The sequence below is a fragment of the Muntiacus reevesi genome, chromosome 1, assembly GCF_963930625.1.
Source record: "Muntiacus reevesi chromosome 1, mMunRee1.1, whole genome shotgun sequence".
In the NCBI taxonomy this organism is placed as follows: Eukaryota; Metazoa; Chordata; class Mammalia; order Artiodactyla; family Cervidae; genus Muntiacus; species Muntiacus reevesi.
This window is the reverse complement of record NC_089249.1, coordinates 207,446,957-207,465,489: the sequence shown is the minus strand read 5'-3', so window position 1 is coordinate 207,465,489 and position 18,533 is coordinate 207,446,957. Positions and strand designations below refer to the sequence as shown.

Below are 18,533 nucleotides of genomic sequence, written 5' to 3'. Positions count from 1 at the left end.
TTAGTCACCCTGAACACTGGGCTTTATCTGAACAAATAGTGGAGGCAATGGAGTTGGGAGATGGGGCAGCACTAACAAGTGGAAGTGTGATGAAGCCCTTTATACCCTAGCGTGCGACACCCCCGTCATAAACCCCAGAGATACACCACCCTGGGGTTAACGTCCAGCTTTATGAAAGCACAGTGAGCTTAAAGATTAAAGGGCTGAAGGGCTAAAAACTGCTGGTTTGGATGGTTGCTCTCTGTACACGACTGGAAAATGTTGGCACCGCTCTATCTATGTTAATTATAACCTCTCTGGTGACAGTTCAGCATTCCTAGCAGGGTTTGGTGTTATTTTCAGGACATCAGGAACAAGGTTCATTTACGGGAGGAGACTTAGGATTCTTTATTTGTCACAGGTTAATCTGAACACCGAGACAGTTCTTTTTGGTTCATCTAAAGCCCGTCCATAAATAACAAGAAAAAAATCTAAGGCCTTAATCCAAATAAATATGCTAAACTGATACCAAGAAGCAATTGCAAAATGCTGCTTCTAATCTACATTTTAAAAGACGGTATCTTTCTTGCTTGACTAGCTTCTCTCTTTAAAAAGTCCATTTGATCATCAGGATACAATCTACGGAAATCTTAAAAAAAAAAAAAAAAAACACCTGAAAGGGTTCCCCCTCCACCACCCAAAATACATAGAATAAGCTCTAAAAAGAAGGGAAAAAAAACCAAAAACACTGGCTAAAGAAACCTTGTTTCCCCATGGGTCTTATGGTTTAATACACAAAAGAACACAGAGCCACTTCCATCACTGTCGCCTCCCCTGCAGCCTTTGTTCTGAGGCCTGATGAGCTGTATTGATTTGGGAAAATCATTGAGCTTCTTGGAAAACTAGACTCTCGCTTATTCACTGCCATCTATTTCTTTCCCGTGAAGACAGGTGGTCGATATCCAGTTGACTGGTCAGCGCAAAGAAGCTCTCACCGCTTTTCTTTTCTCGCTTGCCTAGAAACATTATCCTTCTCTACTTCTAGAAAACACAATGGCCTGTGAATAAGTCTTGTGGGTACAAAGAGGGAGCAGGAATAAGGCTTTTGTGAGGCACCCCTGGGGAACACAGAAATACCACCCCACATATTTGCATGGAAGCTTGCACTGCCTACGGATGATGACGATATTTTCACTACCGAGAATTACGCAAGTTTCTGCACTCATGAAAATTTTGAGAGCCCAAAATGTAATAATAAAAAAAAAAAAATCAAAACACTCGAGATCAGTAGATCACTGGAGCTCAAATAATATTTACTCAAGAGGTGCTTTGCTTCTTTTAATAATTAGTGCTTATGTTTTATCAAGCTTCATAGTTTATAGGTGTCACTTTAAATATGATCAGTAACAACTACAAAAAGAATTGCTTTTAAGTTAGGCAGACACACATCCTAAAGCAACATTGTGCTTGATGGCTTGAGGCTAGTGTTAAATATGTACACACACACACACACACACACTTAGATCAAATACAGAAGCCATTAACACCACAACATGTAGCCTGTGCTCCTTAGGCAGTTTCTCTATGAGTTTCTGTGCAAAGTCCCAGCTTGGGGACAGACAGCAGGACAGGTTGTGATGACACCGTTGGTATTGTGGGGGTGGGGAGAGGACAGACCCCTTAGGTTGCTTCAACAAGGGCAGCAAGTCACAAACACTTAGGTAGGCTGCATCAAAAACCACCCTTCATGTCCCAAGAAGATGCTTTTCAGACTGTGATCCATTAAGGCTCAGTCAAAACACAACAGGTAAAAAGATAAAAGATGAAGGAGGGGGAGAGGCAGAAGGGAGAAAGAAGAGACGGAACAGAAAAACCAGTCTCTGAGACAGACATTTAGAGCAGTTTAAATGCATTAACTGAACAGGTACATGTGCGGAGTATATGTACACACATACACACACATGTACACATTCGTACAAACAGATTTCATTTCTTGTCTTTGATGGAATGTTTCAGTAAGGTACCCCTTGAGGCTTGATAACATGGAGGCAAGCAATAGCACCACTCTGAGTTTCTGGGGTAAAGTTCTTAACTTGAACTTCTCCTCCTCCTCTGCAGGCAGGCATTGGTTTAAATGAATGACTTCAAGTGCCAGCAGGTTTCTCGCACCCTCTCCTTTTCCGAGGCACAATTTCCCTCATTAGAATAGGAGAATGATGTCTCATCTCTCCCCAGGCCTCCCTCCTCCCTCTCTTTCTCCCTGGAAGAGGAGGGTTCAATGCCAACAGTAACAGAATAGCCTCCCCTCCCCCAATCCAGTCTCACAAGCCTCAATTATTAGCTCGTTGGGAAATAATTTATTTTCTTCGTTTAAATAAAAGCATTTCAAAGTTTGAGGAAGGTATGTGATAAGTATTTACTGAAGGAGGCCTACAATGAGCCATGATAAGGATATGGTTGTTATTTTATTACCTCTTAACACATGGTTCCTTTAAGAGGGTTATTTTCGGAGACAGCTGTGCAGGGGGGGGCCTGGGCAGACAGCACAGGGCCAGTTTCCCCCCAGGAGGAGAAGGAAATAGCCCTTACACACTCCCACTTGCAGCCTCTCAGGCCACTGAAGATAAGCAACTGAAAGAATGCAGGCCTTTCAAATCATCAGGCCCAGTTTCCTGTACTTAATATTAATTACAGGATCTTTTCAGCTAACAACTTCTACAGCCAGAATCTCCACAACGCTGTTTCTGCAACTTGAAAAGCAGGGAAATAGACCAGCAAAACCAGACCAAAGACAGACTACCCTGAAGGCAGAACATTCCCCTCAACACCACTGCCCCTAAAAGAGGGGTCTCTGGGGCTAAAGAGGAAGAAAGGTGCAAGCAGCCAGGAATTCAACAGACACCAGCCCTGTCCCCTGGCTCCTGATGCAGACTGCGGTCTGTCTCTTATTCAAAGATCTCCTGAGGCAGGAGCAGGAGAAGAAGGAGCAAGAGGGGAGGCAAAGTAATCATTGAGATGAATGAGACAGAAAGATGCAAAGGAAATAAAATCTAAGACTGAAAACCCTGACATATTTGGCGAAGGGGGTAGGCTGGCTCAGGAAAGGGTCACGGAGGCATCAGTTCTCCCAAACCTTTCATCATCTGTCTACCTCCCAAACCTCTTGCAGATCAATCTCGGTGGGTGATGAGCAGATTTAAATGCTAGTGGATTGCTTGGCAGAATCTGTGTAACACAACTGCAGATTTGGGGACTGCGTTTTAAAATACTTTCTTACCATCCACCCCCAGTCGTTGAGATACAAGGAGACGGTGGGAACCAATCGACAATTACACTCACATCAAAAAGCTGCTACCGATGCATGCATCTCCCTGGGACTGAAGAGCCAGGCTTCATATAAATTATGATGCTTTATTTAAAGCCAGAGCGCTTATTTGCTTTTGTGCCAGCTCTGGGCCCTTTTCATCTGCAGCTCTACTGGGCCCAGGAGAGCATACATTCCTACAGCTCTGCTGGCCACCAGCTGTGTCCCCGTAAATCATAAAACCTCTGAACAAGCCATTCTTTACAAAGGCCAACAGCATTTACTGGAAGTGATCACTCTGCTATTATTCCACTTGCTGAAATTTAAAATAGCAATTTACAACAGCAGCTGAAAAACAGGGAACTGCCTCTCTCAACTGTGTGTGTGTGTAATAAACAGGAAGGCTGTGTGTGTGTGTGTCTGTGTGTGTGTGTATGTGTAAACGGGTAGGCTCTGTGCGTGTAAGCAAAGAGGAAGGCTCTGATTAATGTGTATGGCACACAAGGGGGGTATTTTGTGTATTACCTAAAATTCACCATCTTTGCACAAATAAAAAGGAAACAAGGAATGCAGACGTCAGAGAAGGCAAAATCCACACCCTCACAATCAAAGGCAATGGGTGAGTGAGGAAGTGAGGATTCCGTCACCAGTGAGTGACCCTCCCTGTTCTCACCTGGACGTGGCCATGCCCAGCAGGCAGCGTTGGAGGTGATCCACACCCTCTGCTAAGTAAAGCCACATAATTATGGCTCCGGTTCAGAATGTAATTAAAAAAAAAAAAAAAGAAGAAAGAAAGAAACTGAAGGAATAAAGTCTAATCAAGCTCAGAATGCAATCAGTTTTACTGCAAGGACGGGACAAGGGAAAAAGAAAGGATAAGGGTCACTAAGGATAGAATAGAATAGCCTGAACTTCTGAAGAGATGGCTCTGGAGACAGATTCACCAGGCTCAAAGCTGCTTCATCTTGATCTACCACTCTCAGGGCCTCCATTTCCCCATCCACAGAGTAGGGAATAACATGAGTATCAAAGAACATGTAATTTATGGAAAGCAATTAACATGCGCACTGACACAAAACATCATCGGCAAATGAACTCTGGCTTCCTCGCCTCTGGACTCTCCCGTAATCCAGGTGGAGGGAGATGTGAACATACTAAGAATCTCCTTCCCAGAAATACAGCCAGCGTCAAGCAAGGCCTCCTGAGTCTCTTCCAGAGAAAGCACTGTCAGACAGGGGCACCTGCACTGATTATCCTGTATTCCTAGTGACCACGCTTACTGTACATGGGCTGTATCTGTCTCTTAGAATCTTAGGGGTGCAAATTCCAATATTAAAGACTTGTATTATTTTTTGATCCACAACAAGGTCCTACTGTATGGCACAATATCCTATGATAAATCATAATGAAAAAGAATATTTAAAAAAAAAAGAATTATATATACGTAAACCAATCACTTCGCTGTGTAGCAGAAATTAACACACCATTGTAAATCAACCACACATTTTTTTTAAGTTATATTATTTCTAGACCTACCACCAATTTCAACCAATCAAAAGTCATCATTCCAACCATATCCATTATTTAAAGTGAACATTTCCTCATTTCACCACCCAGCAATAATGCCACTACGAAATGCAATCTAAATCACTGACGCCTCATCTCTGGACTGGGGGTAAGGAAATCTCACATCAAGTTTTCAAGAACAGTGAACCGAACCCCTGACATCTGTCTAAATTATCAAAACTAAAAATCCAAGGTCCCCACCACCTGACAACAGAAACCAGGCCCAGCAGCAAGGCTCTTGGGGATGCAGAGAGAGGTTAAATGCAAACTCATCTTTCCGACCCCAGCTGAAAAGACCAGTTTTCATGATAAAGGTCAGAGGCTGTCTTCCCACCCTCCCCCACCCCACATTCCAAAGTTCTTATCTCTCAGGGAAGAAAACAGCCCCACAGAGTTACAAGTATTTCAATAACGTGCTTAGAGACCAGCTCCTTTCTGTAAACAAGCCTAATGAAGCGTGACTAATAGTGCTCTCTGAGAGCTGAGCCGGGAAAAGCGCCTTTGTTAGCACTTACTGGGGCGAGTCATCGTTTTGCTGGAGCAGAACAAAACTTAGCTGGTTATTGATTGACCAGCCTCGCTGGTGTCACTGCTTGGCTGTATGCGTCTATGTACCGTGTGTATAAATACATGTGTTTATGTGGAGGCAGATGCTCTATACGCACACTCATGCATAGTCACACGCAGCCATCTCAGCTAACTTTGGGTGACATATCTTCTGCAAACCTGATGAAAGATTCAAGGCATCTAACTGTAACCTAATTCCTGTATCCCTTCCAGCCCTGATACTCCCTAACGTTTTCTCTCCATGCAGTTGGTACCACAGACCTCAGCTTCACAGTCTCTAAACCAACACTCCTATGGACACTGTGCTGGCTTCCAAAGTCCTATGACTGTATCCTAGAGGTGGTTTTCTTTTGCTTTTTAATAAATTCCAAATTGCCAGTGTTTCCTTCCCCAGTTCACCTATAGATTCTGAAATTTAGCCTCACATGATAAACACTAAAGAAATATCCCATGAAGATCTGAATTCTCTTCTTTGGTTAAGTTTACCATTAAGTATTATTCATACACAAGCAGTGATGTCAGCAGGGAGACCTGACGCTGACCTGGACTTCTTTTTAGAACCAGTAAGAATTTGTGTCAAAACGTGCTTTCCTTGTGACTCTGAGCACAAATTTCCGTATAAATTATTGACTGCACTTTGGCCTCATCTGAAACATTAGCCCCGCAGGCTGATAAGTTCTGACCCCAGGTGGCACATCAAGCCTCTCAGAAGAGGCAGGAACGTTCCTGCTTTGCACTGGGGACTAAGGCGTGAGAGCCAATCCATCAAACGCTCTGACAGCCTTTACGGCCTCCGAGCATTAAGCCCAAGTCAACCTCCAAGACTCCCATTGTTCGCATTATTCTCCTCTTCTCCGGTCTGATGAAGTTAGGGTTAAGTCCAAGGCTTCAGCAAGAGAGAAAGGCTATTGTTAGTAACTCCGTCTTTATTGACTCTGACCTGCAGGGCAGCCAGTTTGCAGTCTTTTCCAGAAAGTAATGCACTGCTAATTGCTGTTCATCATCAGGGTGTGTTTCATACACCTCCTTCCATGGAAAGAAGACCTGACTCAACATTTCAACATCTTTCCAGGTTTCCTTGTAATTCTTCTGAGTGAAAACACACTCTCTCTGTGTCTCTCCACCAAAATCTGACTTGTACCCACCTCATATCCTGAATCTCTAATAACTGATGCAAACATAGAATGTTTGGTGGGACAATGCTAACACTTGGGAGTTGGCATATGGAACGTTATTTTTTTTTCTTCTTTTTCTTTCACAGCAAGTATCTGTGGGGATTAGTACACAGGGCAGGAAAATGCTTGATGGAGAAATGAGGTGGAAACATATTATTTCCTCCTGATGTCCTTTGCTTAAAATAAAGATCTTTTCCAGCTAAAAAGGGAAGTTAGATTTGTTAGCAGTTAGCAACTGACTGGATGAGGGTGAAGGTACAGAATTCCACTCAGGTTCTGTTTGAGGAATGTTGCACTCTAAAGCAGTTGCAGAATTACTGGTCCAAAGGCTTTCTCAGTTTTCTCTGAAAGAAAAATCAGGCAGATCAAAATAGGCCTCCCAGAGAAGAGGGGCCTGGTAAAAGGTAAGCACCAGGGTACCCAGGACTGGCCCTCAAGGGCAGTGGGTGCCCAGACCAGGCTAGTCACACGGCCAAGTGCCCCCAGACCCGCTGAACTGTTGACCAACAGCCCGAGTCTGACTGGTGCCAGGGAGAAAATTACATGCTGACACTGCAGAAATCAACCTTCTTGGATACAGAAAAAAAAAGGGCAGAAAATCCCAACGGCTTAGTGTTTCACTAAGCTTTTCATTTAGAGGTTTGGGGTCATGAAGTCCAACAACATTTAGCCACGAGACCCATTATGCTACTTTATTTTATATATCCCAGTGTATGAATTAGTAACAGAAATTACTGAGTGTTTTTCCAAATGAGTGAACAGAAAGCCATTTTTCATTGTGTGTTTGATAGTGTACTAACTCCAAGGTATGTGAATGTAATACTAGATTTGATAAGGTTTCCCAAGGGGTGCTAGTTAAGAGAACAAAGTTTCTTGGTGCTGCGGATTACATTTTCTGATGCCATTCAATTCAAGTTTAATATTAAAGAAAAAGAGATTTTCTAATTCAACCAAGAATGCATGGTCAAAGAATTCAAGTATCAAATGATACTCGAAGGTATCAGGGGGTACCAGGGCCAAACATTTTATTTTGCAATGTACTCAAGACAAAACTGCATGTGTACCCTGTTCTTCTATAAAAGGTCTTTCTATGTCTCAATGCCCAGAAATAAAAGATTGAGAGAAATCAACTAAATATTCAAGTAGCTGCTATATATAAAAACATACTCTGTCTTAGAGTCAATAATATTAAAGCCGCAAAGGGGCCAAATTGATCACTAAGATGAATTCGAGATTTGTTCACTGAATCTTGGGATAGTTGCATTTGGGGTCTCCTCTAAAGCTGCAAAGATGGCAATCCAAAACTATTAAAAGCAGCATTATTTTACACAACAGGCAGTTAACATTTGTGTTACTGTCCCCAGGGGGTAAAGAGAGAGCATAAATATAAGAACATTGATTGAGTGCTTTATTACGTGTAGGTCACAAGAAGAAATGTTTTTTACATAGATTATCTCTTTTTTTTTCTCAGCGTCTACATGCCAGGTTCTTTTATTATCAGTATTTTACTGATGAACAAATTAATAAGAAAGTTTAACTGACTGACTTGCCCCCAGTCAGAGATGTGAAGACAGGCAGGCTGACTTTTGATACCATGCTTCTAAATGCATTGTTTAAGTTTAAACAAACATAAGTTTATGAAGAACACAATTTCATGAAGGAACTACGCACGCATGGATGAGAATCCACAAGGTCACATGTAAGTGATGATCAGGAGCGGGCTTGCAGGCCAGCGCATGCAGCTTTTCCCAGCTCCACAGGAGACGCCAGTCTTGGAAGCTTGAAAGTGACCATGGTGAGAATATATACCACGGAAAATAGCAAAGAATACACAGGGGTGTTCTCTTCCCCCCAGCCCCCAACTCCCACCCCAGTCGTTAACTATTTATCAGCACCTCCCGCTGTTTGTCACTCAGTCGGGTCCGACTCCAGGCAAGAACACTGGGTTGTCATTTCCTTCTCTAGGGGATCTTTCCGACCCAGGTATAGAACCCGGGTCTCCAGAATTGCAGCCAGATTCTTTACCACCTGAGCTATAGGGAAGTCCGATTTATCAGCACACCAATGCTTAAATGCTTAGTTTGTTAAATTACTCATCTCTCTTATAAAGCACCTTGTCAGAGAAAACACTGGTCTGGGAAAAGCACCGAATCTGGAAACGCTTCTATATTCAACCTATGTTTAACCGCTTAGATGGTATTATCTATCCATATGGCAACCCACTCCAGTACTCTTGCCTGGAAAATCCCATGGACGGAGAAGCCTGGTAGGCTGCAGTCCATGGGGTCGCTAAGAGTCAGACACGACTGAGCGATTTCACTTTCACTTTTTTCATGCATTGGAGAAAGAAATGGCAACCCAGTGTTCTTGCCTGGAAAATCCCAAGGATGGGGGAGCCTGGTGGGCTGCCGTCTATGGGGTCGCACAGAGTCGGACACGACTGAAACGACTTAGCAGCAGCAGTATAAAACCAAGGGATGATTCTAGAACTCACTATAGACTACACTTCTCAGTTCTTAGGATTTTAGACATGTTTAAAAGGAATCGCAATTCACACCTCCAGACATCTAGTCTACTTAAGCACTCATATCTCATCAGTCATCAAGTCACGCCTACTTTGACTCCTAACCAATCTCTGACTCCATTCCCTCCCTTTCATCCATACCACAGTCCAGGCAGGCCTTGGTTACCGCCCCCACCCCGCCCCACTCACCACTTACCTCCCCCCTGCCTCACACACCAGAGTGCATTTAAACGTCCCTGGCACACAATAATAGGTCACTTCATGCTTTGTTCCTATCTTTTGCCTAGGGAACCTGGACTTGCCTTAATCTTCCGAGTTCAAGTTCAGGTGCCTCAACTCAAGGAAGCCCTGAGGCTGCCTGACTGCATCTGAGGATACTTCTATCACAGAACTTACTGTCACATTTCAGATGCCTGATTTTTACCTGCCAACCTTTCCGAAAGGCCAAGCACGAGCTCTTTCAAAGTGCCTGGCAAAGAATAGGCACTCAATTAAGTGAGTCTGGCAAAGAATAGGGACAATTAAGTGAGTTTTTGTTTTAAGGCAAGTGAAACAACAAAATGAATAAAAGCACAGAAGAACCCTCCTACACTGTAGGTGGGAATGTAAGTTTGTGCAGCCACTATGGAAGTTCTCTAAAAAACTAAAGTACACTTGCCAAATGATCCAGCAATTCCACTCCTAGGCATGTATCTGGACAAAACTCTAATTTAAAAAGATATATGCAAGCCCTATATTCATAGCAGCATTATTCAAAATAGCCAAGACATGATAATGATCTTAATGTCCACTGACAGATGAACAGATAAAGAAGATGTGGTACAAATACACAATGGATGACTACTCAGCCATTAAAAAGAATGAAATGGTGCCATCTATAGCAACATGGATGCAACTAGAGATTATTGTACTAAGCGAAGTCAGAAAGACAGATACCATATGATATTACTTACATGTGGAATCTAAAATATGACACAAATAAACCTATCTATGAAACAGAAACAGAATCATGTATATAAAGAACAGATTAAAAGTTGTCCAAGGGGAGGGGGTTAGGGGAAGGATGAGTGGGAGGTTGAGATTAGCAGATATAGGCTGTTATATATGGAATGGATAAACCACAAGGTCATACTATATAGTGCGGGGAACTATATTCAATATACTATGATAGACCATAACAGAAAAGAATATGAAAAAGAATGTATGTATATACATATATAATATACGTATAACTGAATCATTTTGTTGTACAGCAGAAATTAACACAACATTGTAAGTCAACTACACTTCAACAAAAAAAATATGAAAAAAGCATAAAGCAACCACTACATTATAACTATATACACAAATCAAAATATAAAAATGAAAACCCATGAAACTGAGTATTCATCACCTGATTCTGATAATTACTAATTAAGGGAGCCCATCTCAGTTGATTCTTTCCATTTTAAAAGTAACTTGATGATAATATAGATGTAAACAATTTGGCTTTATTTATCTATTTTTTATTAGAAAAATTTGTGAACTAAGTATTCTTTTAAGTTAAACCAGGAACTTTCCTCTGTGATTTCAAAAGTCATTCACTTCTAATGAACTATTACAAAAGCAATTGATGAGGTACATTTGTTGCTCACATGATGCAGACACTCTCAACACGGACCATAACCTGCCCAGTCCTGGCAGATCCAGATCTGCTAACCTCTCCCCTCACTTCTTCAATTTAATGAACAGTCAGATCCAGCAAATCTCCTCCCAGTAGCCTGCCACTGGTTCTTCTCCCAGACTCTGGGCCCCAAAGAGAGATTTGTCATTGCTTAAATAAATTTTACAGATGTAACAGATAAAGTAATAAAGAAAACAGAGCTTTTATAAAACAAAGTTGACAGAGCAGAAAGCTCTGTCTCTATAATGGGACGCACGTTGGTGCGTGCTAGGCGGCTTGTGTGTACCAAAGGGAAACAGACAATGAAGCTTAGGAAGCATGAAATGACAGCCTTCTTTGCCTTTCAGGGAACATAAATTTTATTTGCTGAATGTAAATCTTAAGGCTGTGGTTTTCAATCTGCATGTGTGATCACTAGAAACTGATTTCAAGGAAATATACAATTATTTAACTTACTGCTCAGCAATGCAAATCCAGGGTCACACATTCATGATTATAACCAGTGGAAGACTCAGGTAATGTTTTGAGTGATGTTTTTCCAGGTGTGATCCTTGTTGGCACAGATGACATCACCTGCCCCTTGGTTAGCGTTACTGGAAGTGGTACAAGCATCATTTGTCCTCAACAAGGAGCCTATGACTTCTAATAGGGACCTGCCTGGTGCCAACTGAAACACAGAATGATGGTTTTCTTTCCCAGTGAACATATCCCTGTTCCCCTAATAACATAAATAGTTTCTTTTAAAATGTTACGTCTTTAGGCAGTTTGGGAGATGCGCCTGGTTTTTACAAGGCAGATGGATACCAACCTATTCCATATTCTTCACAATATAGTAAAGGCAGTTCCCTCCACCCCAGAAGACTGGTAACTCACTTTGACTAGTCTCTACAACTCAAATGATCAACATATAAACTGGGTTTGCTCTGTGTGTTTTAATGGCCTTATCAGATTGTGGCGTTTAATGCTGAATTCTAGTTAATTAGTTAATTAAAGTAGCCTGATTGTATGTGAAGGCATATTTTTAATAGAAATCTTGTAAGTATATGTAAATCATGGTATGCAGGCAAATATTCTACAAAGCAGAACAACCAAAACAAACTATAAAAACTGTTGTTCTAAAAAATGGACACAACAGCAATAATACAAATGCCAGTAATCAACACATGAGTAAATGTGGTCAAGGCAGATGCAGAGAGGGTCTTGAGGAGACAGGACGATAGACACGTAAACTTTTATTTACTTTAATATGAATCAGCAGTTCAACTGAGAATGCATGTTATTTATAATCAATCCTTCAAGATCATTCTTACTTAAGGTCCACTCACAATCCCCTCAGAAACTAAAAAAAGAAATTTACTGACGTTGAGTTTGGGGGCTGGAAAGCGGGCAATAAACATGTACCCATGAAGCACTGTTCCCAGTGACACCGGTTCTACACCTCTTCCTGTAGGTTACACTGCACACGACCCACAGGAAAGCTGTCTGACAAGCACTCAAAGTGGCCTCCCGGGAACGAGTGCTCATTCACGGCAGATCCCAAGAGCATGCATTCCCTGACCACGGCATCCCTCTCTGCTCATGGTCACCCAAGCATGCTGGAAGGTCTTGCTGTCAAGACACCTGCTAGCCTGACATAAGTGTCAGAAAGGACACTTGATAACATTAACACTGCTCTTAGTAACTGTAAGAGAACCCATAGGAATGAGGGTCTTCCTATCTTCTCGGTAGAACCCCACATTTTAGAGAATGCGCTGGCAGGCTAATGAAGAACACTACTGTCTTTGCCTACAACAAATATTACAACGCTCGGGACTGTACTTTTGTTTGCCTGTACATTCTGCAAGTGCATTTTGTGACGAATATATATTCAAAGTGTCTTACAGAACTGTAGGACTCAGCAATCCCACTAGTGGGCATATGCTCTTGAGAAAATCATAATTCATAAAGACACATGTACCCCAATGTTCACTGCAGCACCATCTATAATAGCCAGGACACGGAAACCACCTACATCAATCAACAGATGAGCGGATAAAGAAGATGTGGTGTACATATACAATGGAACAGTACTCAGCCACAAAAAGGAACAAGACTGAGTCATTTGTAGAGATACAGGTGGACCCAGAGTCTGCCATACAGAGTGAAGTAAGTCAAAAGGAAATGCATACAGTATATTGACGCATATATATGCAATCTAGAAAAATGGTACAGATGAATCTATTTGCAGGGCAGAAATAGAGGTGCAGAGGCAGAGAATGGACTTGGGGACACAGGGGGAGGCGGGGTAGACAAATGGAAAGGGTGGCACGGACATATATACACTACAACACGTTAAACAGATAGCTAGCGGGAAGCCGCTCTGTAGCAGAGGGAGCTCAGCTCAGCGCTCTGTGATAACCTAGAGGGGAGGAATCGGGGAGGGGGGTTCAAGAGGGAGGGCCAGTATATATACATCTACAGCTGATTCAATGTGTTATAGAGCAGAAAGTAACACAACATTGTAAAGCAATTATACTACAATAAAAAAAGAAACTGTCTTATGGATCCTTAGTCATTTAATCCTCCTGTAAAACACAATATGTTGGGGGGGAGGGCACAAGGAGGAGAGGCACCGTATATTCATCTCCACTTGACAAAGGACAGACGGGGGCATAAAGCAGGCAGTGAGTTACTGCCCAAGGTCACACAGGCAGTAGGCTGTGGAACTGAGAATTGGAACCCAGGGGGTCTGGCTCAGTTTGTGACAATGACCCAATGTCCCCATATACACTGGGGCAGAGGATGAACACCGACCCTCGAGTCAAGGGCTTTACCTTTTGCTCTAGTTTCTTCTGGGCTTCCCTGCTGGCTCAAATGGTGAAGAATCTGCCTGCACTGCAGGAGACCCAGGTTCCATACCTGGGTTGGGAAGGTCCCCTGAAGAAGGGAATGGTAACCCACTCCAGTATTCTTGCCTGGAGAATCCCATGGACAGAGGAGCCTGGTGGGCTATAGTTCATAGAGTTGCAAAGGGTTGGAATGACTGCGCAACTGATACTGTCACTTCACTTATTTATTTTATACAATAAGTTTCGTGATATCATATCCTGAATTCTCATAACAAAAGCAAATCAAAAAGCCATGCAATTTTCAAGCACAGAAGAATCTTGAAGGTCACTTATCCCAAACTTGCTCTCTGTATGGAGAAGGAAACTGAGACTCCAGGGACATGACATGTCTGGTCCCAGCTTCCGGGACAAAGGGGAACAGAGCCAAAACCGTAACTGAGTCTCCAACATCTTTCCCTTCCAGTAATCCTCTGCATCCACACACAAGCACTCAAGGTGAGCAGCGACAGGATGCCCGTCACCAGGCTCTCGGCGCTTCTGCAGGGAGCAAAGGGTCCCTTCAGGGCCCATCACACAGCTGAGTGGTCTAACCACCAGCCAAGAGCCACCGCAGGATTTTGCTCCAGTGGGACTAACACTCAGCCAAGAGATTAGAAATTAATTTGGAGGAGTGGGACGATCAAGAAAAGGACTCTGAAGTTTGGGCAAAGAAAAACCAGGAGCATGAGCAATAACCAAAGTCTTTCGGGAACAAGAGACTCCCCTTCTCATTTAATGAAGCCTAAACAAACATGCACACGTGCTACCTGCTGTGCTACCTGCTGAGTGAATGATGTCAAAAATAACACTGCAAAGTAGAGTTTATCTAAACTTGTACTAAGAACCTTTTGTTCTACTTGCTTTATTTTATCACAGGGTTCAAAAGTAGCCAATGAAGGCTGAAAGCCTGGGGCTGCATCCCAAGCATTTGCTGTCTTTGCTTTAGAGACGGAGGTGTTCTCAGGATGGCTGGCAATCAGTCATAACACCTTCCTGGCCTGTGGAGATGGTCTGTGGCCAAGACGTCTAGCAAGAATGGGCGGGCAACACACGATACCTAAACCAAATAGGGTGTTAGCTACAGTAAACTCCACAGAGTAGCACCATTCACAATAGCCAAGAGGCAACTCAAGCGCCCCTGATCAGTCAGCCATAAAAAGGAACAAAATTCTGCCATCTGCAGCAACGCGGATGGACCTAAAGAATGTTATGCTTAGTGAAATCAGGCAGACAAATTATTGTATGATATCACTTAAATAAGTATATTATATATGCAAAACAGAAACAGACTCATGAAAACTAGTGGTTACCAAAGAGGAGGGGGGGTAAAGTCAGGGTATGGGATTAAGAGACACCAACTACTACATATAAAATACATAGGCAACAAAGATATGTTGTATAACACGGGGAATTATAGCCATTATCTTTCCGTAATAACTTTTAATGGAGTATAATCTATAAAAACACTGGATCACTATGCTGTATACCTGAAACTAATGTAATATTGTAAATCAACTACACTTCAGGTTTTGTTGTTTGTTTGTTTTTTTAAAAAAAAGGAATCAAGGTTCCAACTTTGGAGGAAATATAGGGCAGGTTTCTGATTGGACTACAGAGAAATCAGTCAATCTCTTCACACACACACCAAGATGATAGATATGGGTTTCAAACCCAGGCTAATCACATTCTATTTTTTTTCCCCTAGACTCCAAGGATAATACAAATCCCCTTGAGTGCTTATTAAAAATACTGATTCTTACCACTACTCATGCTCTAAGCATGTGAGGCGATTCTTACCAGAGAAACTAGGCTAACAGACTTTAAAGAAAAATGTTCATCAAACAAAAAAAAAAGATATACATAAACCATGTTGAGTTTTACTAGGAAAGAAATGGGGCATAATGATTTTGATTAATTACTTTCTGACATTCTGAGGTAGGAGGTATTATGTTATTCCTTTGGGAAAACTCACCAAGGAGCTTGGAATGAGGCTGAGAACTTTTTATCTGCCTGAGCCCTTTGACAGGAGTATTAATACAACAGCTTAACTCGGTTTAAAGCAAGAATTATTTCACCATCCACACTAATCTCTTCTGGCAAGAGGCAGAATTCTGCTATGGCTACTCACAAAGGATGATGGAGCCCAGCAATCTTTTCTTCACTGAGGGGAATTTGGGGCTTTTCAAAATATTAATATAAGCTCACTTATTAAGATAAAACGATGTGTTAAAAGTACTGGAAATTCTCACAGTGGAGCAGCTTTTTTTTTTTCTTTTCTTCATAAAAACAATCTATAATTAAGGGTATCCATTTTCACATCCTAGCCTCAAATATTAGCATCATAATATGCTAATGCTACATGTTGTATGCTCTTTAATCAGAGGTCAAATAAGTGGTCAGGTACTGTGCAGATCAAAAATAAAGTGCAGTTTAGAGGCAATGCCGATAGCACTGTTATAGGCAGGATGCTTCTGCCAGAGATACAGTGTTAGTCACTCAGTCGTGTCTGACTCTTTGCAATCCCATGGATTGTAGCCTGCCAGTAACCTCCGTCCATGGGATTCTCCAGGTAAGAATACTGAAGTGGGTAGCCATTCCCTTCTCTAGGGGATCTTCCCAACCCAGGGATCGAACCCAGAGATATATAGGCTTACCTGAGGTAGGTTTGGCTGACTGCAGTTTCTAACTCCCACCTACTCAACCCAACCTCAGAATTAGAGTTAAGTAGTACCCTTTTCATTAAATATATCAAAGCCCTTTTCTTTGAAAAGGATGAGAGAGAGGGAGGGAGGGAGGAAAGAAAAGAGAATAGAGTAGAAAAGAAAGGAAAAAAGGCGGTGGGGGGGGTATGAAAAAAGAGAAAAGAAGCAAACAAGCTTGCCTTTCTATACTGCTCCACCACAAAAACCTCTTGTGAGGTCTTCAAAAATAACAATTCAGCAAAAAGTGACAGCGGAGCAACCACTGAGGCAACCCTTATAAGTCCTTTTCAAAAGGCTGCTTTCAGTGAATCAATTTTCAATGTTGTTTCAGTTATTCTCAGAAAACTTTCTCCCCCCTCCTCTTCTTTGGAAATTTGGTAACCATAGTTTCTGTATCCTGCTGAGACTTGATATGTAGAGCTGTATTCTACCTGCTATTAAGCTGCTGATAGCAGTGTTTCTGTTGCAATTTATGAGCAATGTCAGTTGAAGGCAGAGAGTATTGTACACACTATATTTTCCCAGCTGGAGATCTCCGTGAATGGAAAGCAAAAACATGAATACACATGCATTGTGAGCTGGAGGGAATAAAAAGGCAGGGGAAAAAAGTCAGCAGGCTAAAATCAGGTGGGTGGTCCTGATTATAAACCAAGGAGATAATAAAATATTCAAAGGAAGCTCTAACTAAATAGTCAGGAAATGGAGACACACAACATAGTGAGAAACCCAAAAAAGTCTTTTTTCTGCCTGTATGTCTCCCACTCAATTCTTAGAACTGGTGATGCGCCAAGACTCACCTGACCACCTGGGGTTTTCAAACAACTTGCCATAATCAAAGGTCATTTGAAACCACGGAAACAAATCCCATTCCACATTAAGTTTCTGAGAATGACTTTAGCCTATAGTTAGTACAATGGATCCAATTCCCAACCTTCTCTTCTAAATGCCTCAACTCACATGGTACCTCAAGAGTCAAATTTGCCTCTTTGCCCTTCACCAAAAGTATTTCAGAAGAACACAGAAATTGGGTTTTATTTTTGTGATTAAGCAACAGACACGTTGGGCTTCTTTATCATGGAGCACACAAAAAAGATAACGGAGCTCCTGAATGCTCAATTCTACAGAGAAAGAAAGGATCCAATAATGATTCTAGAAATTACCCAGGAAAATTATTTTAAAAAACAGGAAAATACCTTTCCCTAAATACTCTAGAGAAACACAACATACAATATTAATAATTAGCACCTTGTAAAAAAAAAAATAAAATAATTAGCACCTTGTTAGATAAACTTGATTGGCTTGTATCAGTTGTTCCTATTAGAACTACGGGGGGAAAGTTTTTGTAATAACCATACTGTGCTCTGACCCCGAAACATCGTGATTCAGTTCATCTGCGTTCCAGGACTAGCACTTTTTAAAAAACACAATTCTAAGGACTTCCCTGGTAGACCAGTGACTAAGATTCCACAATCCTAATTCAGGGGACCCAGGGTTCAATCCTTGGTCAGAGAACCAGATTCCACGTGCCACAACTAAGAGTTCACGTGCCAAAACTAAAGATCTTGCAGGCTGCAACTAAGACCCAGTGCAGCCTAATTAATTAATGAAACAAACAAAAAAAAAACCAAACACGATTCTGGTATCCTTCCTTATATGAAAACATTCAATCTTAAAGGAATAAATCAAACTATGCCCTCAGTAACATCAGTAGGCTAGAATGACTTGTAAAATGGGAAAACTGTTTTCAGTACAAAAGGAAAAATGCATACAAAATAAGTAACCACGAAAAGCAAAAGGATCATTCACTTATTTTCATTGGAACATAGTTTAAGATTTTTCCTAAGCTAACACTGGAGCAGATCTTTAATCAAGGTGTTCAGTCGTCTTCCTAATCAGAATTTAATGTTTTTGATTCAAACATCTCTCTGTACCAACAATATAAAATAAAAATACCAAGTCTGTTGAATTTATCAAGCCCAGAGCTAAACCAGAAGAAAAGTAATTACCATTTAAATAGCAACATGAAGTTCTTTGAAGGAACAGCCTTTTGATGTTAGCATCTTGAACACTAAATGGCAAAAAATTTCAGATCTTAACATTGTTCAGAGGAACCCCCCCAAAACTAAATATATCTCCTAGAAGTTCTTTCATCAGAAAAAAGCGAGAACCCAGCTCATTTATCATAG

General features: G+C 41.6%; 1 protein-coding gene across 4 annotated transcripts in view; it reads right to left on the bottom strand.

Moving 5' to 3' along the window:
• ZNF608 (zinc finger protein 608) overlaps window positions 1-18,533 on the bottom strand; it is a 105,096-nt gene that overhangs the window by 17,883 nt on the left and 68,680 nt on the right. The gene's annotated exons all lie outside the window — the stretch shown is intronic.